Below are 26,769 nucleotides of genomic sequence, written 5' to 3' on the forward strand. Positions count from 1 at the left end.
ATCCGGCTCAGAATAAAAGGGAGAAAAAGTAGAAAGAAAGAATTAGTAGAAGAAAGAAAGAGAGAGAGAAACAAAGGATGAAGGAAAGAAAGGAAGGAAGGTAGGAAGAAAGAAAGGAGGGAGAGAGGAAGGACGCAAAGAAAGAAAGAAAGGAGGGGGAGGGAGGAAGGAAAGAAAAAGAAAGAGTGAAAGGAAGAAGGGAGGAAGGGAGGGAGGAAAGAAAGAAAGAAAGGAAGAAAGAAAAAAGAAAGAAAGAAGGAAAGAAAGACAGGAGGGAGGGATGGAGTAAGGAAAGAAATAGAGATAGAAAGAAAGGAGGTGCAGAGGGAGGGAGGGAGGAAGGGAAGGTAGGAAAAAAATAAAAAGAGAGCAGATAAGGTAAAATAGAATAAAGTATAAAATATAGTAGCGTTATTAAAATTAAAAAGTAATTATTGAAAAAAAAATGGACAGATAGAACCCTGGGACCTATGGTGGAAGCAAAGCTATACAGAAAAAATCTCACACAGAAACATACACATACACATTCACAAAAAGAGAGCAGGGGGAAAAAATCGAAAATCTTGCTCTCAAAGTCCACCTCCTCAATTTGGGATAATTCGTTGTAAAAAGAGGAAAAGGGGAAAAAATCTTAAATCTTGTCCTCAAAGTCCACCTTCTCAATTTGGGATGATTCACTGTCCATTCATGCACTCCACAGACGCAAGACACATCAAGCGGACCGTGGAGCTTTAATCCGCTGCCTCTGAGGCTGCACAGAGAGATTTCCCTGTGTCTTCTCTGCTCTCACAGCTCCCGGGTCTCAGCCTTGGACCTGGCCCCGCCTCTGCGCAAAGGTCGCCGGAGGGCGTCCGTTCTTCGCTCAGACTGGACGGGTTTAAAGGAGCCGCTGATTCGGGGGCTCTGGCTCACTCAGGCCGAGGGGAGGGAGGGGCACGCAGTGCGGGGTGGGCCTGCGGGGGCAGAGGCCGGTGTGACGTTGCAGCAGCCCGAGGCGCTCCGTGCGCTTTCCCGGGGAAGCCGTCCCTGGTTCCCGGGACCCCGGCAGTGGCGGGCTGCACAGGCTCCCCGGAAGGGGGGGTGTACAGTGACCTGCGCTCGCACACAGGCCTTGTGGCGGTGGCAGCAGCAGCCCCAGCGTCCCACGCCCGTCTCTGGTGTCTGCGCCTTTAGCCGCGCCTCGCGCCCGTCTCTGGAGCTTCTTTAAGCAGTGCTCTTAATGCTCTCTCCTCGCGCACCAGGAAACAAAAGGGAAGAAAAAGTCTCTTGCCTCTTAGGCAGCTCCAGACTTTTTCCCCGAACTCCCTCCGGGCTAGCCGTGGTGCACTAACCCCTTCAGGCTCTCTTCCTGCCGCCAGCCCCAGTCCTCTCCCTGCACTCCGACTGAAACCCGATACCGGAGCCTCAGCTCCCAGCCCCGCCCGCCCCGGCGGCCGAGCAGACAAGCCTCTCGGGCTGGTGTGTGCCTGAGGGCACTGATCCTCTGTGCCGGAATCTCTCCGCTTTGCCCTCCACACCCCTGTTGCTGTGCTCTCCTCCGCTATTCCGAAGCTTCCCTCTCCGCCACCCGCAGTCTCCGCCCGCAAAGGGGCTTCTAGTGTGTGGAAACCTTTCATCCTTCACAGTTCCCTCCCACTGGTGCAGGTCCTGTCCCTATCCTTTTGTCTCTGTTTATTCTTTTTTCTTTTGCCCTACCCAGGTATGTGGGGAGTTTCTTGCCTTTTGGGGGGTCTGAGGTCTTCTGTCAGCGTTCAGTAGGTGTTCTGTAGGAGTTGTTCCACGTGTAGATGAATTTCTGATGTATCTGTGGGTAGGAAGGTGATCTCCGCGTCTTACTCTTCCGCCATCTTCCTCCGTCCCCCTATCTGTCAACTTCTTTATCATTTAGGATCAAATTTGGCTACCTATGGTTCACGTAGTGGCTCCACAACGTCTCTCTGTTCTCTCATCATTATGATGTCATTTTATGGCCCATAATAGCTGCCTTCACTCCAGCTTTTGTGTCTACATTCCAGTCAGAAGAAAGGAGGAACAAGAGAAAGGCCTGCCTCCCTCCATTTTAAGGCAACTCCTCCTGATCATTTGTTTTTTAAAAGCCCCAAGTAAATTACAATTGCCAAGTTTATACATACATACATACATATGTGTATGTGTGTGTGTGTGTGTGTGTGTACAAAGAGAGAGAGAGAGAGCGCTTCTGTATACAAGAAAAGTGATGGGAGTAGTACAAAAATAATAACTAACACTTCCTGAGTGCTTAGTAGCTTAGTATATGTCAGGCCCTGTTCTGTGTGTTTGAGATATATTTACTCAGTTAATCATGATAATAACCCTTTAAGGTAAGTAAGTACTATATATATAGGACTATTATAAAGAAAATAATCTTTCTGTATATGGTGCTGTCCAAAGTCCCAAAGCTAATAAATGTAATAGAAACTAAAACCTAAACAATTTAATCTAGAACCTACACACCTCACCATTGTTGTATATTGCTTGCCTCCTGAATATAAATGTGAAGGGAGAAGAATGAGCAAGTACGTGTGCTGAATTTCCAGCTTTTTTATGGAAAGGCATAGGAGGTTTTCAACATTTAATGAATCAAGTACACAATTTAATTCACATTATACAATTGTACAATTATAGAAGTAATCATCAGAAGCACTAAAACCAGAAATGTTTAATAGAAATTCCCTCTTGGGAATGATTCTCTAAAACAGGGAAGATAAGGGCAGAAGCCATTACCTTAAAACCAAACTTCCGTGATCACCCCAGTCAGTGCCCACTTTACATGTTTACTTGGCTCACCCACTTTATGGGAAACATTTTCATTGTTAGACGTAAGATGATTTTTTTAAGGGCTAAAAGTTATATTCTGCTTTATTATCAGTAGAAGGATTTTATGAAAGTCAATGAATTTGTAACCTCATAAACGTTAGGATTTTATGGAAGATAGTGCTAATCTCTAATGTAACTCCAGCTCCTTAGCTATTTGAGAGACTTTTGAATAAATAGACTTGGTCTAGTGTTTGTTCAGCTTTTTGAATTTTGATATTAGCTGTAGTATTACTGAGTTACAGATATTTGTCCACATAATTTGTGTGAGAACAACATAGGAGGTACTCAGTAGAGGGCCAAGAGAAGATCAAGAGTGCCAATCAGTAGCCACTCATAGTCCCCTGCCAGGAAGTTTTTCATTTGTATTCAGAGGTTTGGAAAAGATGGTTATCCATGCCCAGAAGAATTCAGTTTGAACTCTTGGGTGACATGTAAAAGAGAAAAGTTCCATTTCCAGAGAGTAGTGGAAACATAACTAATCTTATGTCCACAATTCTTCCTTCCAAATTTATGAGAAAATATGTATAGAAAATCTTAATTTTTATTTTAATATTATAATGTAGATGAAAGTCTGAAATTTAAAAAGAAAAAACAACTCATGAAAAGAAATAATGTACTGCTGGACCCGTGAGCCATGGCCGCTGAGCCTGCACATCCAGAGCCTGTGCTCGCAACGGGAGAGGCCACAATAGTGAGAGGCCAGCGTACTGCAAAAAAAAAAAAAAAAGAAAAAAAAAAGAAAAAGAAATAATGTATTCATTTCTTTAATTTATAACCTTTGTTTTTTTCAAACAAATGACCCAGGGCTTCAAAATTACTTATGTCTTTTGTAATTTAGGCTTATTTTCTTCTTCTTTCTGAAACATTTCCTTATATACTTATTTTCTATGCCCCGTGCCTACAACCTATCCTTTTAGAACCTGATTAAAGGAAGACAGATGGTCAAATAACTTTTGAAGCTCAATAATTTATTAATATAGCTCCAGTCAAAGTCATTGACCTGAATACTCTCTTCCTTTTTAACTGAGATGTTAAAAGCTATTTCAGAGATTATTTTTTCCATTTAATTATGCTTATATTTAATTAAATCTGCATAATTCAGCTGATTTCCATCATTATAAAGTATTGTTGTAGGCGTGCAGAGAATAAATAGATTTGATTCTATCAGGAAGAAAGAGCAAAAGCTGAGAGTTGCTGATTCTTTAAAATATAATTTCTACTTAGTAAAGAAATTAACTCCAAAAAATACTTATGTCCTTGCTTTTTCTCAGGATCACACTCAAGTAATGAGCAATTGGGTAATCTCCAGAGCCTACCCTAGGTTTAATGATAATTTCCCCCTTATCTTTCCCATTACTTTCTTTACTCTTTTTTTTTCTTGGTCTACAGTCCTCTGCATGCCCAAAATTCTAAAGTTTTCCCCTGATTTCCCAGAGATTCTTTTGTGACACATGTGATTCTCCACCCTGAATTCAAACTAATCTATAATTTCTTAGCTAGTGTTTTGTGCTCTTGATCTCATCATCCTTTCCCTACCTCAACTGTCAACAATTCAATATGATAACTCATATGAGACTCATCTGTGCCCATGTAGTATTTCCTCATAGGAGTAATTCTCTAACTAGATATTTAGGGCTGCTGGGGAAACATATTTTCAGAGTGTAGTGAGTTCTGTACAAGAATCTATGAAAACCTTTTATTTGTATTTCAAAGATCATTTATTATAAGCATATTTTACATACTTATTATTGGTATAAGTATTGAATCATTAAGTATCTAAAGGAATTAATCAGTGGATGATTATCATCACTTTTGCAGCATGCATAGATCCAAAGACCCTCCGTGAAACTGTAGTTAGTTTAATAGTTCAAATAGAGAAAAACAGTGGAAAAATTAAGCCATTATATCATGTCTAGGAAAAAATGCATATAGGGGAGAAAAAAATTTCCTTAACTCCCTTAGGATCCCTGGCTGAGCCTGAAAATTAGACTGACAAAGACAAATCAACAGGAGAAACACATAAAAATTTATTTAATTAATAGAAGTTTTATGTGACATGGGGACCTTCATAAGGAAATGAAGACTTAGAAGAAATGACTAAGTCTGATGATTTTATACTATGTTTGATGAAAAGTGGAGAGCTGTGGGAAAACATGATAGGACAAAGGGTATGAGCCAAGGGTAGTAAACTGGGGAAAACTTAGCAAGGCCTCTTCATTCAGATTCCTCTTAGTGTCTTTCCATCTTTGAAGATAAAAACGTTACTCTCCTCTGGATATGGAGAAGTCACCTCTCACATGAAGGCCCTATGATCTGCTTCAGGGGAGAAAGGGGAGTTTAGAGAGCCCTTCACCTGCTGTTTCTAGTATTCCTTAAAATCTTCAATATGCCAAAGCACCATATTTCAGGAGCAATGCATCCTGAACCCCAACAGGTATATCAAAATTTAAAGAAATCAATTCTATCACCATCAATACTCAATTTACATGGCTAGCAAAAGTAATATGTCAGTCATATCTCTTTAATACTAACTTGCTAAAATTCATTGGCATCGAGAATCCTGGTCAGTGTAAAATGAGTAAATGCTATGTCCCTGATTCTATCAGTATAGATTATATATCCGTTTTTGGTAAAGCCAGAGAGCTAAATTTAAATTTCCAGTGAGTGAGACAGTTTTTAGAGATACCTTGTTAAAATTAGCCTTTGAAAGTTGTTCCCAGGAAGAGTTTTGGCTAAATGTAAATTGGAATTATCCTGAGTTAGCAAGTATATTTTCAAGTTATTAGAATGTTTTGCACAGTATACTTAAGTATACTTGTTACATTTTACTAATGTCAAAATGAAGAATCAGAATAAATCTAGACCTGAACCTGATGCTACTGTTTGTATTTTTAAACTTCACATTAGAAGTTGGTCAAGTGGTTTTAGGAAAAACAAGGTCTGTCACATTAAACTATGTATGCAATTGAATTTTATTATTTTTTAAGAATCATATGTATCTAGTTTATAATTTTATTGTTAAAATTTAATAATGTTTGTATCTATTGTTATATTTATTTGTTTTTAAATAGCATCAAAAGAAATATAAAATACATTGACACAGAGTCAAGTAAAATTATTGCATTACATTTCACTTGGATATCACTGAAGTTTAAAGAAAAATGCCTCATAGCTTCTGCAGATAAAGGGACTGTTAGTCTCTAAGTTAAATGTTTCAATTAGAAGAACTGATTTGTTTTAACCTTTTGCTAATATTAGCATTTAAATGAAAAACAGTACATTTATGGGGCAAATTTTTATTCTATGGCTAGTCAGCTAAGACATGCCTTTTGCACAGCTAAAAAACACACACAAAATATTTTTACCCATAACTTTCAAGTCATATCTTGACAGTCAATTATCTATTTTCTTACAAATTATGCCATCCTCCAAACTGAAGTTAGTTCTCCATCGTCTCAAAAATGTTACATTTTGATTACTTTAAAGGTGAACACTTTATAAAGACAAGTCCTTCAAAATATCTCATTTACTTTGATGCTTGCAAATTGTTTTGCTTTCTTTGCTGTCTCACATCAGTAACCAATTTTCTTCACAACACAAAGTACTAGGAGGAATGGGAGCTCGACCATGTTTAATGTTGCTAATAGAAAATTTTATTTTTTTTCATAGGATCCTAGGTTTTAATCACATATACTTTTAAAAAGCAATTATTTTAATATGGAATAGTACAAACACATATAGATTTTATAATCACTGGCATTCACAGTGTCTCATCTTCCTGGACATTTGCTTTTACTTACATGGGAATGCATGTGTGTAACTGTACATAATATATTTTTTTTAATTTTTAAAAATCTTTATTGGAGTATAATTGCTTTACAATGGTGTGTTAGTTTCTGCTTTATAACAAAATGAATCAGCTATACATATACAAATGTCCCCATATCTCCTCCCTCTGGCATCTCCCTTCCACCCTGCCTATGCCACACCTCTAGGTGGACACAAGGCACCAAGCTGATCACCCTGTGCTATGCGACTGCTTCCCACTAGCTATCTATTTTACATTTGGTAGTGTATATATATAAATGTTACTCTCTCACTTTGTCCCAGCTTACCCTTGCCCCTCCCGTTGTCCTGAAATCCATTCTCTACATCTGCGTCTTTATTCCTGTCCTGACCCTAGGTTCATAAGAACCATTTCTTTTTTCTTTTTTATAGATTCCATATATATGTGTTAGCATACAGTATTTGATTTTCCCTTTCTGACTTACTTCACTCTGTATGATAGACAATAGGTCCATCCACCTCACTACAAATAACTCAATTTCATTTCTTTTCATGGCTGAGTAGTATTCCATTGTGTATATGTGCTATGTCTTCTTTATCCATTCATCTGTCAATGGACACTTAGGTTGCTTCCATATCCTGGCTATTGTTAATAGAGCTGCAATAAACATTGTGCTAAATGACTCTTTGTGAATTATGGTTTTCTCAGGGTATGTGCCCAGTAGTGGAATTGCTGAGTCATATGGTAGTTCTATTTTTAGTTTTTTAAGGAACCCCCATACTGTTCTCTGTAGTGGCTATATCAATTTACATTCCCACCAAGAGTGCAAGAGAGTTCCCTTTTCTCCACACCCTCTCTAGCATTTATTGTTTGTAAATTTTTGATGATGGCCATTCTGACCAGTGTGAGGTGATACGTCATTGTAGTTTTGATTTGCATTTCTCTAATGATTAGTGATGTTGAGCATCCTTTCACGTGTTTGTTGGCAATCTGTATATCTTCTTTGGAGAATTGTCTATTTAGGTCTTCTGCCCATTTCTGGATTGTGTTGTTTGTTTTTTTGATGTTGAGCTGCATGAGCTGCTTGTATATTTTGGAGATTAATCCTTTGTCAGTTGCTTTGTTTCCAAATATTTTCTTCCGTTCTGAAGGTTGTCTTTTCTTCTAGTCTGTGGTTTCCTTTGCTGTGCAAAAGCTTTTAAGTTTCATTGGGTCCCATTTGTTTACTTTTGTTTTTATTTCCATTTCTTTGCAAGGGGGTTCAAAAAGGATCTTGCTGTGATTTATGTCGTAGAGTGTTCTGCCTATGTTTTACTCTAAGAGATTTATACGGTCTGGCCTTGCATTTAGGTCTTTAATCCATTTTGAGTTTATTTTTGTGTATGGTGTTAGGGAGTGTTCTAATTTCATTGTTTTACATGTAGCTGTCCAGTTTTCCGAGCACCACTTATTGAATAGGCTGTCTTTTATCTATTGTATAGTCTTGCCTCTTTTTTCAAAAATAAGGAGACCATATGTGTGTGTTTATCTCTGGGCTTCCTATCCTGTTCCATTGATGTATATTTCTGTTTTTGTGCCAGTACTATACTGTCTTGATTACTGTAGCTTTGTAGTGTAGTCTGAAGTCAGGGAGCCTGATTCCTCCAGCTCCATTTTTCTTTCTCAAGATTTTTTTTGTTATTCGGGGTCTTTTGTGTTTCCATGCAAATTGTGAATTTTTTTTGTTCTAGTTCTGTGAAAAATGCCATTGGCAGTTTGGTAGAGATTGCATTGAATCTGTAGATTGCTTTGGGTCATATAGCCATTTCCACAATGTTGATTCTTCCAATCCAAGAACATGGTATATCTCTCCATCTGTTTATATCATCTTTAATTTCTTTCGTTAGTGTCTTATAGTTTTCTGCCTACAGGTCTTTTTTCTCCATAGGTAGGTTTATTCCTAGGCATTTTATTCTTTTTGTTGCAATGGTAAATGGGAGTGTTTCCTTAATTTCTCATTCAGATTTTTCATCATTAGTTTATAGGAATGCAAGAGATTTCTGTGAATTAATTTTGTATTCTGCTACTTTACCAAACTCATTGATTAGCTGTAGTAGTTTTTTGGTAGCATCTTTAGGATTCTCTATGTATGGTATCATGTCATCTGCAAACAGTGACAGTTTTACTTCTTCTTTTCTGATTTGGATTCCTTTTATTTCTTTTTCTTCTCCAATTGCTGTGACTAAAACTTTCAAAACTATGTTGAATAAGTGGTGAGAGTGGGAAACCTTGTCTTCTTCCTGATCTTAGTGGAAATAGTTTGAATTTTTCATCATTGAGAATGATGTTGGCTCTGGGTTTGTCATATATGGCCTTTATTATGTTAGGTAAGATCCCTCTATGCCAATTTTCTGGAGGGTTTTTATCATAAATGGTTGTTGAATTTTGTCGAAAGCTTTTTCTGCATCTATTCAGATGATCATATGGTTTTTCTCTTTCAATTTTTTAATATGATTCATCACATTGATTTGCATATATTGAAGAATCCTTGCATTCCTGGGATAAAACCCACTTGATCATGATGTATGATCTTTTAATGTGCTGTAGGATTCTGTTTGCTAGTATTTGGTTGAGGATTTTGGCATCTATGTTCATCAGTGATATTGGCCTGTAATTTTCTTTTTTTGTAGTATATTTCTCTGATATCAGGGTGATGGTGGCCTCGTAGACCTCTGAGCTGAATGCTGTTTTCCTCCTTAATAGGAACAATGATTAATTTATCTTACCCTGATTGCTTGTGAGATTGTATTAGTTTTCCATAACTATCCACTCCCCTTTCTCTTTAATACCTTAAGAGGACTACATTTCCCCCTTCCTCACATTTCCTTAACTTTGTGTTTGGCCATGTAACTTGCTTCAGCTGAGGACATGTGGGAAGACATGAAAATACATGACTTCCAAGTTTCTATGAGCTTTCTTGCCCTCCTGCAATCTACCATAAAAAGGGGTTGTGACTGCTTCACATAGTTACTGCTCTTTGCCTTGTTCCTCAAAAGACAAATCTATACAGTGGACCTAAACCCAAATCTAGTCAAGCTCAGCTGAGCCAAGTAGTATCCCAGACAACCTACTGACCCATGAGTGAAAAATACATGTCTGTTTTAAGGTAATAATTTTTTGATCTGTTGTTTATGTACAATTCTTGCAGCAAAATCTAAGATACTTCTTGCAGAGCTGTGATCTTCAAATAGGTTCCCATATACAAATATGATTTATAAATGTTATAGTATAAAAATATCTTACAGCCGTTATACTGCAAATAAATCAAAGACTAAAAATACACACTGCATAATTGTACTTTTGTGAAGTTGTAGAATAGGCAAAACATGTCCATGGTGATAGTAATTGCCTCAGGGGTGAGGCTGAAGGACCTTGGCAATAATTTAATAGTATGAGCATTAAGGAACTATTTGGAGTAGTGGAAAGTTTCTAAAATTTGTTATCCGTGTTGAATACATAGATATATACAACTGACAAAGCTCAAATAGCTTAAAAATTATGCACCATATTGTATGTTAATTATAACTCAATAACACAAAACCCATTCAATATTGCTAACTCATCCCTGAACTTGACTTTTACATCCAAGTACACACGCAGCATTTTCACTTGAACATTGATAGACAACTCCCACTCAGTATTCTCACAATCAAACTCCTAATCTACCCACCTCTTAAGAAAATTTCTCTCGCAACAGTATGCCTTATCCAAGAAAAGAAATCAGCTCCATTTCCCTAGTTCTTCAGGCCAAAATTTTTTTTAAAACATTGATTCCTATCTCTCAAATAGTGCATCCAACTCATTGTCCACTCCTCACTACTTCCTCTGCAAATATCCTGGTCCAAGCCGTAGTCATTTGTAAGGCTGCCAACTTTTTTTTTTTTTTTTTTTTTTTTTTCTTTTTGCGGTATGCGGGCCTCTCACTGTTGTGGCCTCCCCCGTTGCGGAGCACAGGCTCCGGATGCGCAGGCCCACCGGCCATGGCTCACGGGCCCAGCCGCTCCGCGGCATATGGGATCCTCCCAGACCGGGGCACGAACCCGTATCCCCTGCATCGGCAGGCGGACTCTCAACCACTTGCGCCACCAGGGAGGCCCAGGCTGCCAACTTTTATCCTTGACATTCTGCTGCTCAGGTAGCTATAGTGTGCATAGTTGATTCTCAGTTGATATTTGCTAAAGTGATGAGTGAATGAAAATGATTTTTGCATCCTAGCTTTTTCTATTTAATTTCATCCAGAAGAATCGTGATCTCCCAGGAGTTATTATGGCACAAACACCAGCTCTGCAAGCACTTACTGCTTGTTCAATCTAATTAGCATTACTTACAAAGGAAATGTAGAACAGCCCAATGCAAGTGTAAAGAAGGCATTAATCAACCTGAGTTCAAAGCTTAAAAGCAAGATAGTAAGAGAAACTACTGCCCTGCTCCTTTAATTATTCTGGCAGCCACAAACAAAACAGAATGAGGAGAGAGGATGAAGGCACTAAAAAGAACACTGCCATGATTTTATCCCAAGGAAGTCATCCTTTCTCCCATTTTCTTCCAGGTTTCTGGCACCTCCATCCTAAACAGTTCTAAATCTTTACAAAGTGAATTCAATCGCTCTAGAATTCATGCCTGAATTCTAAAATTTACAAGCCTGCCTTATATCGGTTAAGTAAAAACAAAATCTTCACAGAGAGAAGGGAGCATCAATGAGCCAAAAACAATATGATAATGACAACCCAAGTATGTGAACACATGTTAAGACCAATTTTTCCTCTTTAACTTTGTACATTCTGGTTCTTCCAGTCATTAATTCATTTAATAATAGCAGTAAAGTATAATTTTCAAAAAGAATAAATTTATGATTCACACACAAATACAAATGAACACTTGTAAAATATTTCAGTCAACTCAATAATTAATGAGTGAGCCAATAGACATTACAACCTGTTCAAATGAGAGTTTAATTACAGAGATTTTTATTCTCTACAGGACAAAATTCATTTCTATCACCATGAACAAGAATCATCTGCATTACTGTAAGCATTACTGTTTTCTACAGGTTAACTTCTATCTACAGAGTTGTTCAATTGTTGGTTGAAGACATAGCTAGCTACACACCCCTATGGAATCCAGTATCTCCAGTTAGTCTGTTAAACAGTGCAAGCATGCCACTCAAAAGACACTTGAATTCTATTTTGCCCATTTCCAAGTCATTGGCAGTTTTTCCTGGCAAGAAGAAAAGGAATTACCTTACTGAACTATTATGTAATAACTTTTCAAAACAAGTTCTACTGAAAAGTTTCCTAAACAGTGAAATAATTTAAACATCTTTATTATATCAAAAAAAACAGTATGTACATGTTTTCTTCTCAGTTTTTCTTCGACTCATGGCTTAAAAGTTTACTCTCTAGAGGACTTTTTAAAAAAACATTTGCACTCCATTGCTGCAGTGAAACTATCATTTGTCATGCATGTATGACTGCAAAAACAGTGAAAAAGCAACAAGCAAAATGTTACAGAAATGCTTTATTTAAATTTATTGTTTTCCATTTTTCGTTTTCATGTGTCTGTAGTCTGAGTGCTCCTGCTGGCAAGAGAAAAGCTCTTTACTCTGTGGCAAAAGTGAAATCATTGAACAATGCCACATACATTGTACAATACTGTTCTCACAGTTTCACTAAGACACATAAACATAAATACCTCCATTCTATAAGAAATTGCTCTTTCAATTTTATACACAGAATTGCCAGTAAGCATTTGGATTTTAAAGTTCGTCATGCTCTCAAATTAAAAAAAAAAAAAAAAAACTAGAATTTTACATATACTTTAAAGTCTTCTCATCCCACTGGCTTAGAGAATGTCTTCATTTTAAATACATACATACATATATACATACATACATAGTATAAAAATGTAAATCATTTCAAAAGTCTGAAATTGATTGGTCACCACCACCACTGCCAACAACACCCAAATAACATGAAATTTATCTTAATAAGTTTGCCAGTTTTATATTATTTCTAGGCAATTTTTTACTGAATATCAAATCTTGGAAAAGGTTTGAAAAATCATTACCGTTTGCTAAACACACTCTTATTATCCTGTTTCAGCCTTCTAAATTCAACTACCTTCTTTCTGTTTTGTATTCTCTCAGGGACAAATTCACATCTTCTATTGCCCCATGGGGAATTTTCCTTTGGGTAACATATCTCCATGATTTTTTCCACATTTGGATAAAATGAAAAAATATTATGTTTCACATAAACCTACATCCAAATCATCTATACTAGCATAAAAAGCCATTTTTTGATGCTAACATCAGTTCTTTTTTATTTTTTACAAATGTAACATCTTACTCATTTTATTTTGTTTTTAGTTTTTCAATTGTGTACTTGTTATTTAGTTGTCTTATGACAAAATTATTATTAAATTTAATCCTGACAGATGTCTTTATATAATTCAATAAATATTACATGCATCATTTATTATTTCTTGATATGCAAATAATCCATGATGATATTACATATTTAAATATGCTACGGTATATTTAAAATGTTATGGGAGAGACCTTCAAGATGGTGGAGGAGTAAGACATGGAGATCACCTTCCTCCCCACCAATACATCAGAAATACAACTACATGTGGAACAACTCCTACAGAACACCTTGCCTTTTGAGCAAGAAACTCCCCACATACCTGGGCAGGGCAAAGAAAAAAGAAAAAACAGAAACAAAGAACAGGGGTGGGACCTGCACCAGCGGGAGGGAGCTATGAAGAAGGAAAGTTTCCACACGCCAGGAAGCCCCTTCACTGGCAGAGATGGAGGTTGCGTGGGCAGGAAGCTTCAGAGCCATGGAAGAGAGCGCAGCAACAAGGGTGCAGAGGGCAAAGCGGAGAGATTCCCGCACAGAGGATCGGTGCCGACCAGCACTCACCAGCCTGAGAGGCTTGTCTGCTCACCCTCCGGGACAGGCGGGGGCTGGGAGCTGTGGCTCAGGCTTCGGAGGTCGTATCCCAGGGAGCGGACTGGGATTGGCTGCCTGAGCAAAGCCTGAAGGGGATAGTGTGCTACAGTTAGCCTGAAGGGAGTCCAGATAAAAGCCTGGAAGTGCCTGAGAGGCAAGAGACCATTGTTTTGGGATGCGCAAGGAGAGGGGTTTCAGGGCACCATCTAAACCAGCTCCAGAGATGGGCGCGAGCCGTGGCCATAAGCGTGGACACCAGAGATGGGCATGAAAAGCTAAGACTGCTGCTGCAGTCACCAAGAAAGCTGTGTGCAAGCACATGTCAGGCGGGCATGAAACGCTAAGGCTGCTGCTGTAGTCACCAAGAAACCTGTGTGCAAGCACATGTCACAGGTATAAAAAGTGATAAAGTAAATGGAATGCTTCTTTAGAGGATATGAAGACATAGCACAAGGTATTCTATGAAACATCTGGAAAACACTATAGACCAAAATTTAGTGTAATGTAGACCATCTTGGAAGCCATTTATGTCAATTTAGCCTCTAAATTATTATGCCTAACACAGGGTCTTGGTCAACATAAGTGCATTTTTGCCTTTATGAAGTGTTTTTCTTGAAGTGGCTCCAGTGGCATAAATCCCAAGGATTTCTATACAATAAAGCACAGGACACAGTCCAAACTCAACTTATTTTCACCTTAATTTACATATGTGATAATTTATTTGATGGATATCTTATTTAGGCATCTACAGGAATATTTCATTTTTTCTGTTGTTACAGATTTATTTCTATTTGAAGAAGGAATAATTGCTTTTTATAATTCGATTGATGGTTTATTTGAGATGCCTTTTATTTGAGAACCACTAAGTTAGCTGCCAGAGATGCAGAGGTAGAAAATTCATGTAGCTTGGAGTTCAGCATAAAAGTAAAATGAATGAACAATTATAACAGAGTTTGTGAAAAGTGTTATGATGTAGTTATGGCCAAAGGCCTGTGGGGTTGCAGTGAAAGGGTTCAAACTGAGATTAAAAGATCAATGTTTGAAGGATGAATAGGAGTTAGATATAACTAAAGCTAAAGAGAATGAAGAGAGAAGGACATTCTTAACACGGGAAACAGACTGCATGGATGAATAAAAGGTGTGCTGAGAATTTAAAGTAGTTCAACATGACTGAATTGAAAAATGGATATGATGCAATGGCAGAATATAAAGGATCCCACAGTACTTGAACTTTCCTTTTTTCACTTTGCCTGTGTTCCTTCCCCATAAATTCCCTATGTCTCAGAAGCTCCAGTGTCTCCCAGGATCTTCTTATTCACCCAGAAAATAAAGAGTTAGTTGAAATCACAAACTAGCAAAGACGGAAGGAATCATAAAGGTGATATAATAAACTTTTCATTTTTCAGATAAATATGTTTAAGTACATAAAACTGAATTTTCAATTTGTAAATAGGAATTCAAATATGACTATAAACTAAGACTTCCTGCTTTAATTTCAAATATTTTACTAAAGAACTTGTTGATAGTCCCCTATTTTTCAATCAGGTTTTCAACTAGCTGAACATCTTGTTTTATTCAAGCTTAAAAGCCAGCTACTGGATGAAACTTATTTTTAGAGTAAAATGTTAAACCCCCAGCTTTGCTCCACCCAGTTTCAATTATTTTGTCAGAGGTCCTTGTTAATTCTAAACACATTCACTAGGCAGAGTTGATGGACACTACTGAGGCCTAATTATTCTTGAATAACATAGCACACATATCTAAATCATTCCCTTATGATTAGGATGACTTATAGCCTGGCTTTCCCAGGAGACGCTCACTTTACTACTGTTATCCTAAATGTAATTACTCATAGCTCTTATTTTGTTCTCTAATAGCACCCAAGTTTGGACAATAAATGATATGGTCACCTTTCTAGTCAGTCAGATGAGTTCCTTTTACAATTAGCATAATTGTCCTGCAAAATTTCACCCAATACCATTTTAAGTTATAATTATAATTCAGCTATTCCATAATCAAGATAAATGAACAAGAGATCCAGCACATATGATATAAGCACTCTTATCAAATTGTCAAGGAAAAGGGAAGTCCTTAAACTTATAGATACCAGGAATATATACTCTTAGCACATTTATTCTAGAACAAGGTCAGGGGAGTTAGGACCATGAGTTGTGTCTGGGATACTTCTAATGGGACATTCTGAAAGTGGATGTGGTCTTTGAGCTTTCCAAGGGACTTTTAAAGAACTGACTGATTTTTTATGCCTTTAATTGTGAGAAATGTATATCTTCTTTTATACCTCGGCTAAAATATCTCTTCCTGCCATTTCCTACACAGTGTGAGAAGGAACTTAGCAGAGAATGAAGATCCCTAGATAGCAACCTACTGCCAGTCTAACAGCCCCCACATAACAGTTATTTTTGCTTTGCCCGTGGAGCTGCTCTGTGTTTAATGCCTCCCTGATTGAGGAACCAAATTTAACCTCCTCAGAGCCATGAGAAAATTCCTGTGAGCCTGTGTCACTTCTGAGTGCCCTTATCCAGGTACAAAAGCTATTGAGCTGTTTTAAAGCACTATTTCTTCTTTCCAGAAATGTGATTACCCCTGCTGTAGAAAAGGGAAATAAAACCCTCTCTGACAGAGAACAGCCAGCTATACTTTCATGTGTATCTTTAACAAAGTGGGGATGAAGAAAAATATAAGAATCAAATGGAAACTCACATCCTTCATATCATAGAAAGGGTCTAGGCACCCTTCCAAGAACTTTTCAGCTTAGGTTAAAACTGTCTGGAGTGAGGCACCATTAAACTCAGCAATACTCCAGACATATTTGTTTAACAATACATACTTCCACAGTAAATGATTCTGGAAGTGGAGTTGTGGTAAAGATATTCATGTATTGAGATACTTTAAAGTAAGTAATTTTTTAAAATGATAAATTACATACACTTGAAAGGATTAGTACAGTGACTTAATTGATAATGCATATTTGCCTAAAGTTGTCCTAGTGGGTTTTCTATACATAAAAGAGAAAATTCAGTTATACTTAGCTACAACTCTTTTATTCCTGAAATCCAGCTGCTCAAGTTCTTAAAAATTGTTTTCCATTGAAGTATACGGAACATGACTATCTATATACATATTTTAACAAACTTTTCCCCAAAAGGTATGTGAAGATAAATCACAGTCCAACGTGTGAGAATCATTTTGCTGAAAACTGTTAATTCTGATGAACATAAATCGTTTTATTCAACTAATGTCTGTCTAGTCTATATTTAAATGTGTTCAACAATAAGAAATCAATGCTACTTGATTATTATTGTAGAACTTTAAAGAAACTTCTTTAAAGGAAATAAAAGTATAACGTGTTCCCACCAGTGTCAGACTTCATAGGCTAGTGAGATCATTTGTCAATGATATTCTACTGTTCATAGTTTTGTTTTAAACACCAGCTCTCACTACTACTCCCAAGCACATATTGGCTCTACTAACTTGGCCTAGTGACCCGAGCAGTCAGGCTTGTCTGTGATGCTTACATAGTCATGTAATAATTACATAGGTATTGGCACTCCAAGACACCTGCCAGCAAATCAGGGGAGATTAACATCTAAGTGGGTTGTCACCAAGAGAGCTGAGTTAACCCCATGATGATCAAACTGCCAGAGAAAGACTAGTAAACATCAACCAGTGTGCTTCAGTGCACAGGGACTTACAGAGAGGAGTCAGCAGTACACAGCTTCCTGGCCTCTGGTCCTCTCATGGAAAAGCAAGCATCTGCCAGGCCATACCTGGAAGCCTCATGACTTTGTGTAAACTGAGGAGATACCCTGCCCTTGACACTCTCTCTTTCTATAAGATGTTTTCCCTTTTATAGGTTATCTGAAGAGAATGGAAGCATTTTGATCACACAACGCTTTTACTAGAAAATGCACAGAATCTCCAAATCGTATAATTGTTTCTCTCCCACTCTCTTTCTCTCCCTGTGTTTATCTGTCTGTCTCTCCTCTCGTTTTCTCTCTCTCTACACACACACACACATTGCATTCCACTTCATTATAGAGCATAGTATGTCTGACAATGCAAAAAGAACCAGCAACTTTGAGAGGGTTCTGTATCTTTTCATTTCAGAAACAATCCAACAATTAAAAATAAACATAATAGTTAAAATAATAAAACAATATGTGATTTACAATCAATATTGTGATTTACAATCATTGTAATCTTTATTTTACAGTCCACATAATATTACTTTTGTAAATACAGCTTTTGGACAACAAATATCAACCAGATTTCCACCTTTATGATCATCCTAATAAGACAAAGAGAACACTCTTGAACTTGTAACAGTGTCGAAGAAATGCCTAGGGAAAAAAAAATAGGTAAACTCCATAAGAAACTACTAAAAGGAGAAAAGAAAAAAAATCAATCAAGATATTTCAGCTGATGAAAATTCCTTTCCTCCCAAAGCTACCCACAAAGCAGAATAAAATGAAAACACAACTTTTCAACTAAATTCAATATACTCAAACGAGCATTTGGACCTATAAAAACATTGTAAAACAAAAATCCAAAAACTCTGAAAAGAAATAGAGAAGAAATACACTGAGAGCTGATCAAACTAAGAATGTCTGGAGTGGAGGGTGGGTGAAATGAGAGTAGAAGGTCAAAAAGTACAAACTGCCACTTTTAAGACACATAAGTCCTGTAGTGTAATATACAGCATGGTGACTATAGTAATGCTGTATTCCATATTTGAAAGTTGCTAAGAGAGTAGATCTCAAAAATTCTCATCACAAGAAAAAAAATGTAACTAAGGGTGCTGATGGATGTTAACTAGACCTTATTGTGGTGATCATTTCATGATATATACATATATTGAGCTATTAGAATCATTATGTTTTTACCTGAAACTAATACAATGGTTTATGTCACTTATATTTAAATTAAAAAAATAGGAAAAAAAAAACCTCAGAAGTAACAAATAAACTGTAAGATTCCTAAAATAGAAATTAAAAAATAAATTATAGCAGATAATTTTATATTGCTCTACAGAAATATTCTTTAAAATTTATATGATATAAATTCATAGAAGGATAAAATTGACAAAACTGGCCACAGTAGAGATAAGCACATACACACATAAATACATACATACACAGCCCCAGATGGTTTTACTAACCAATACAACCAACCTTTAGATACATAGTAGTGTCAATAAATTGTTTTAGAAAAAAGAAACTGAAAGAAACTGCCACGATTTTGTTAAGTAAGTATAAAATTCATGCTTAAAGATGATAAAGACTGCACAAAAAAATAATATTATGCATAAATATTGATGGAAAAAATCTGAATAAAATATTAGCAAACAGGATCTAATTTAACATTTAAAAAATGATATAACATGACCAAGCGGGTTTGTATGAGAAATGTAAAGGGAATTCAATAGTGAGTCATTTTAATATAATGTACTAACAGGTGTAAGGAGAAAAATGATACCTTTATAGAGGCTGAAAATCCTTTTAGACTTAGCTCATCACATATTACTAATTAAAATCTTGGGAAAATAGGAATGGGTGGATACTTCCTTAATATGATAAAATATATATGTATATGTGTATATATCTAAGTTTTAAACTCAGCATTCTATTTAACAAAAAAGTAATGAAGGCATTCTGGCTGTGATCAGGAAAAAGGCAAGGATGCTCAACATCTCCAGCAACATTTAATATTGTATTGTAGATATTAATTACTCAATAAAATTTGATAAGAGTAAACAAATTGAGAAATAATAATTTTAAAAATATAATTTATTTGAAGCTGGCAAAATAACATTCCTGGAAAAACGTATAAGACTAATAAAACTTATTCAAACAATAAGATAATTCAGCCAATTAGTATAATATAAAATTAACATACAAAATATTCATGTAATAACCATTTAAAAGATATAGTGAAAGAGAAGACCCTACTCAATATAGCACACAAAAAATAAAATTCTTAGGAATAAACTTAAAACTTTTTGAAACTTGCAAAAAACTAAAATACTCCTAAAAACACAGAAGTAGACTTGAAGAAATATAAATATAACCCTGTTCTTAGGATGTTTGAGTTCTCTCTAAGTTGCTTTATAAATTTAATAAGATCACAGTAAATTTTCATTAAGATTTTTTTCTGGAACTAAGAGTTGATTCTAAATCTCATAGGGAAAAGTAAGCACACAAGAATAGATACTGAAAAGGAAGAGTTATGGAGGTTGACGAACCCTGCCAAAGCTTAAATATCTATTACAAAGCCTCTATAATTAAAACAGAAAAAGAATATAGAAATAGAGTACACAACAAAGACAGTATTATGGGTTAATTCTGTCCCCCAAAATTCCTATGTCAAAGCCCTAAACCTGGTACTTCAGAATGTGATTGTATTTGGAGATTGGGCTTTCAAAGAAGTGATTAAGTTAAAATGAGGCCCTTAGGGTGTGCCCTAATCCAATCTGATTGGTGTCCTTATAAGAAGAGGGATATTAAGACATATAAAGAGGCAAGGAGAAAAGACCTGTGAACACAGTGAGAAGGTGGCCTTTTGTAAGCTAAGCTGAGAGTCTTCAGAAGAAAGCAAACCTGCTGACACCTTGATCTTGGACTGCCAGCCTCCACAACTGTGAGAAAATTAATTTACCTTATTCAGATCACCCAGTCTGTTATATTTTGTTATGACCCTAGCAAATATACACAGATAGTATCTCAAATTCTTGGGAAAGATGGACTTTGAAATAAATGGTGCTTGAACCACTGGCAGGTTTATGAGTGTAAAAATAAATTAGATACACTTCTCACTGTGCACAAGAATAATTTCCATTTAGGTATACAGATCTAAATTTAAGAAAAAAATTTGAGTATTAAAAGACAATATGTGTTAATTCTTATACAAGCTCAGTCATCAAAAAAGTATCTCTAAATATGACAAAAAAATCATATACAATGAAAGAAAAGAGTGATAAATTTGATTATGAAATATAAAATATTTTTGCATGACAAAAAGAAAAACAACATAAGAAACTCAAAAGACAACAAATGGGATAAAATATTTGCACTGTATATAATAAATAGAGGACCAATATTGCACTAAAAGGACGTTTTAAAATTGAGGGTAATAAAGAACTATATTCCTACAGAAAATTTTGTAGAAAACATCAATAGAAAATTAACAGAAGAGAAATAAAGAATGACCTTTAAAAATATGAAAAGGTATTCAACTTCTTATATACTAGAGTAAATGAGGATTAAAACTGTGTTGACATACTATTTCTTACCCATCAGATTAGTAAAAATTGAAAAACCTATATCTATTGGTGAGGCTGTGAGTAAAAAGGCACTCTTTTTCATTGCTGGCCATAGTGCAAAATGGCACAAATTTTAGAAAGGAATTTAGCAATAAAATGACATGATATATACAACCTAACCCCAAGTAGGTCAGAATTTTGTTGAACTTTGTGTGTGTGTGTCTAATAAAGAGACAAACTGATCAAGAAATAAATCTGATTGAAGGTCATATAAAGTGTCTTTGAATAAGTTTTGTAACTTTTTTATAATTTTAAAATAAAAATAAAATAATTTATAAAGAATGTAGGGGAGAGCATTTTTATGACATTGAGTTGGGTAAATTTGGGTTAGGAAAATATTTCTTAAGCAAGTAACAAAAAGCACACCCCCCAAAAAAAATTTTTGCAATCTAGGAGAAGATAAGTAGAATGCATATAATTAGCTGAGGATTAATATTCATAATAAATAAACAAATAATATTCAAGGTTATAATTTCTAATAGAAAAATAGGCTAATCATGAAAACTTAATTCAGAGAATAAGAATACTAAACATTTGTTAAAATGTAAAAACATTCTAAAAATCTATACTAACCAAATTAATTTTAAAAACAGCCTTAGAATATTTAACATAGATTTTAAATAATATTATACCAATAGTCTTTGATGTTACACCAAGAACTCTCAAACTTTGCTGAAAGTGTTACAGTACTTTGGAACACAGTTTGGGAATATCGAAAAAAATGGAAAATCTATGTACCCTACATTCAGTAATTTTGTTCCTATGTGCATCCAAGAGAAAATTCCCTTCATGTTAAAAAGAAAGATCTATGCAACAATATTACTTTATTGTGATATTAAAAACAAAAAAAGGAACAACTTCAGCTTTATCAATTTATAGGATAAATAGTGGTGTATTCATGTAATTGAAAACTAAAGAACGATGAAAGAGAATGGATTATATCTATATGTATATATCTTTCTATTAGTATACATGAACCTCAAAAATATAATTTGAGGGGAAAAGTATATTTAGAATTATATGTAGAGTAGTATATAAGTTACATAAAATTTAAGAACTCAAGAACAATACAATATATGTTTAATATATTCAGACACATGTAGAAAAAGCATAACAAAGGGAAGTATTATATAGACAACTCATGAGAGTGTTTTTATCTCTGATTCCATTCAGAACATGGAATGTGGAAGAGGTAGAGAGTTTCTCTTGAAAGGATTTTCAATATTTATTCTGAAATCAACTTGTTAAATATGGATCATTGGATTATGGTTGCTTCCTATATTATTTATACATTTTTCTAAGCATTTTAAATACTTCTAATACAAAAGTATATTTATACATAAAATGTAACTAGTTGATGTATTTGCTTTTATCCTGTTAAACAGTGAGCCTGTCTCTGACTTGTAATTTTCCTGTTCTCCTTCCTCCCTTCCTTGTCCATACTTGTCTCCTCTTCCTTTTCTAAAATACTTAGGATCTACATCATAATACCACATACAATAAGAGCAAAATGTTAAGAATTAGATGGGAAGGCTCTAAATCCTGGTGTCACTTCTTACTAGCTGAATAAGCTTACTGAGATACTAAAATTTGCATAATTTTCCTAATCTTTTGTGAGCTACAGCTAGTAACCAGCTACAACTAGCTATATCAAACTAACTAGCTGCTATGTACTACCTCAAAATATGTGCCTTAGATGAATCTCAAAAGTATAATTTGAGGGAAAAAAAAAAGCATATTTCAAAATACATACAAGTCTCTTTCTTTCTATCATACCAACATGGAGATTTGGAGATATTTGACTAAATTTAGAGTCTATTTAGTAGACAGAATCTCCTTTTTCCACTTTACCCCTTTCATACATCCCTTCCTTCCCTTCTTCCCACCCTCCCTCCCTCTCTCCCTTCCTTCCCTCCTTCCTCCCTTCCTTCCTTCCTTCCTTCCTTTACATTTTCTCTCTTTTTAGCTAAATGTCATTTCTTTTGCTCAGAGTCAGGCAAAATATCTCTGCTGAAATGGCATCAGTGGTGGCCTAGTGGATTGTCAACATTTTTTAACCACTATGCAAGTATACTATCCACCCTCACCAAAATGTCAGTGAAGAACATGTGGGGAGCTGCTCCCAACCCTGCCCAATAATGAGGAGGCTTCCTTCAGGTGTCAACAGATGTTGACTGGTAAACATGAACTTCTACCTCCACCTGAAAGTACCAAGGCAACCCCCCTTCCTTGATGGAGCAGTGTCAGAAAAAGCCACCAAAATTAGAAAGTTTAAATAAGATTTTGATTCTCATAATATAATATGAAAACGTCTAGGTTTCTAACAAAAATCACTCATCATATCAAGACACAGGAAAATCTCAAACTGAATTTTAAAAAATCAATTGCTGCTAACACTGAGATGACAGAGATATTAGACTTAAGACTTTCAAACAGCCATTATGAAAATGTTTCAATAACCATATACAAGAAATAATTAAAAATAGAAAGGTAGGGACTTCCCTGGTGGCCCAGTGGTTAAGACTCCACGCTTCCACTTCAGTGGGTGTGGGTCAATCCCTGGTCAGGGAACTAAGATCCCACAGGCTGCATGGGCAGCCAATAAAAATAAATAAATAATAGAAAGGAAAAGCAAAAAATAGAAATTCTCAACAAAGTAATAGATTATATAAATAATCAACTGGAAATTATTAAACTTAAAAATATAATAACCAATATAAAAAGCTCAGTGGATGTGCTCAACAACAGACTGGATATGGCAGAGTAAGGGATCAGTGAGCTGGAAGACAGAACAAAATAAATTGCTCATACGAACAAGAGAGATAAAATAGGTTAAACAACAGCAAAACAAAACAAAAAAAATTTTTTTTGAACATCATGAGAACCTCATGAACCTGTGGGACTATAACATAGATCTAATAGCTGAAAGCTTCACAAATGTGCTAAGAGCCAGATACCTACAGATTCAAGAAGTGGAGCAAAACCCAAATTGGATAAATGCAAAGGAATCTGTGGCAAGACATATCATAATTACACTTTTGAAAAGTAATGAAAGAAAAAATCTTGAAAGCAGCTAGAGAAAAAAAACACCTTACCTATGAAGGGAAAATAATTCAAATGATAAATACTGCTTATCAGAGACAAAGGAGGCCAGAAGGAAGTGGCACAATGTTTTTAAATACTGGAAGAAAAGAATTATCAACCGTGGAATCTGTATCTGGCAAAGCTATGCTTTAAGAATGAAGGAGAAATCGAGACATTCTCAGCTGACGGAAAACCAAGAAAATCTGTTGTGAGACCTACCCTAAAACAATGGTTAAAAGATGTTATCTAAACAGAAAAATAATAAAAGAAAAATCATTAGAGCATCAAGAGAAAAAAAAAACATGATAATCAAAAATGTGAGAAAATAAAATAGGCTTTCCTTTGCCTGTTGGATTTCCTAAGTTATGTACCATGGTTGAAACAAAGATTATAACATTGTCTAATGTGATTCTAAATCTATATACAAGAAATATTTAAGACTGGACACACATTGGCCAAATAACAAACAACAAAAAACCTCAGCTAAGTCTCACACCTTATGCAAAATTAATTCAAAATGGATCAGAGACTTAAATGTCAAATAGAAAACTACAACTTTTTAGAAAAGAAATGTAGGTAAAAATTTTTAGATTCTAGGATTAATCAAAGAGCTTTTAGACTTGGTGCCAAATGCACAACCCACACAAGTATAAATTAACAAATTGGACTGTATAAAAATTAAGAACTTCTGTACTGCAAAAGGTTATGTGAAGAGGAAGAAAGAACAAATTACAGACCAAAAGAAAATATTTGTAAACCACATGTCCAAAAAGCGTTTAGTATCCAGAATAAATAATGTACTCTAATCTTAATAGAAACCAACCAAATCCAATAGAAAATGGGCAAAAGACATGAAGAGACATATAACTGAAGAAGGTATACAGATGGCAAATAAGCACATGAAATGATTTTTAACATCATTAACCATTAAGGAAATGCAAATTAAAACCACAAAGAATAAACAAGATGAAAAGACAACCCTCAGAATGGGAGAAAATATTTGCAAATTAAGCAACTGACAAAAGATTAATCCCCAAAATTTCCAAGCAGCTAATGCAGCTCAATATCAAAAAATAAACAACCTAATCCAAAAATGGGCAGAAGACCTAAATAAACATTTCTCCAAAGAAGATATACAGACTGCCAACAAACACATGAAAGAATGCTCAGCACCACTAATTATTAGAGAAATGCAAATCAAAACTACAATGGGGTATCATCTCACACTGGTCAGAATGGCTATCATCAAAAAATCTACAAACAATAAATGCTGGAGAGGGGGTGGAGAAAAGGGAACCCTCTTTCACTGTTGGTGGGTATGTAAACTGACACAGCCACTATGGAGAGCAGTATGGAGGTTCCTTAAAAAACTAAAAATAGGGCTTCCCTGGTGGCGCAGTGGTTGCTAGTCCGCCTGCCGATGCGGGGGACATGGGTTCGTGCCCCGGTCCGGGAGGATCCCACATGCCGCGGAGCGGCTGGGCCCGTGAGCCACGGCCACTGAGCCTGCGCGTCCGGAGCCTGTGCTCCGCAATGGGAGAGGCCACAACAGTGAGAGGCCCACGTAATGCAAAAAAAAAAACTAAAAATAGAATTACCTTACAACACAGCAATCCCACTTCTGGGCATATACCCTGAGAAAACCTTAATTAAAAATAGTCATGTACCACAATGTTCATTGCAGCTCTATTTACAATAGCCAGGACATGGAAGCAACCTAAGTGTCCATCAACAGATGAATGGATAAAGAAGATATGGCATATATATACAGTGGAATATTACTCAGCCATAAACAGAAATGAAATTGAGTTATTTGTAGTGAGGTGGATGTACTTAGAGTCAGTCATACAGAGTGAAGTAAGTCAGAAAGAGAAAAACAAATACCATATGCTAACACATATATATGGAATCTAAAACAAAACAAAACAAAAATGGTTCTGAAGAACCTAGGGACAGGACAGGAATAAAGACACAGATGTAGAGCATGGACTTGAGAACACGGGGAGGGGAAAGGGTAAGCTGGGATGAAGTGAGAGTGTAGCATGGACTTATATATACTACCAAATGTAAAAATAAATACCTAGTGGGAAGCAGCTGCATAGCACAGGGAGATCAGTTTAGTGCTTTGTGACTACCTAAAGGGGTAGGATAGGTAGGGTGGGAGGGAGACACAAGAGGGAGGAGATATGGGTATATATGTATATGTATAGCTGATTCACTCTGTTATAAAGTAGAAACTAACACACCATTGTAAAGCAATTATACTCCAGTAAAGATGTTAAACACACACATACACACACATACACAAAGAGATATAACTACATATTTATAAGAATGGTTAAAAATGATTGACAGTACCAAACGCTGATGAAGATGTAGACTAGATCACACATATATTGCTGGTAGGAATGAGAAATGGTACAATGACCCTGGGAAACAGTTGGACAATCTCCTAAACAATCTAAACATGCACCTATCACATGACCCAGCAATTTGCACTCTGGGTTATTTATCCCAGAGAAATGATGGGTTTAGGTCACACAAAAAAACTGTACACAAAGAGTTTTAGAAGTTTTATCCATAACAGCTCCAAACTGGAAAAACTAAATGTGTTTTTCAGTGGGTGAATAGTTAAATAATAAACACCCGTATCGTGACATACTACTCAGCAATAAAAATGAATGAACTACTGATACACATGAAGCAACCTGGATAAATCTCTAGAGAAT

The sequence above is a fragment of the Mesoplodon mirus genome, assembly GCF_964341445.2.
Source record: "Mesoplodon mirus genome assembly, chromosome: 6".
Lineage (NCBI taxonomy): Eukaryota > Metazoa > Chordata > Mammalia > Artiodactyla > Ziphiidae > Mesoplodon > Mesoplodon mirus.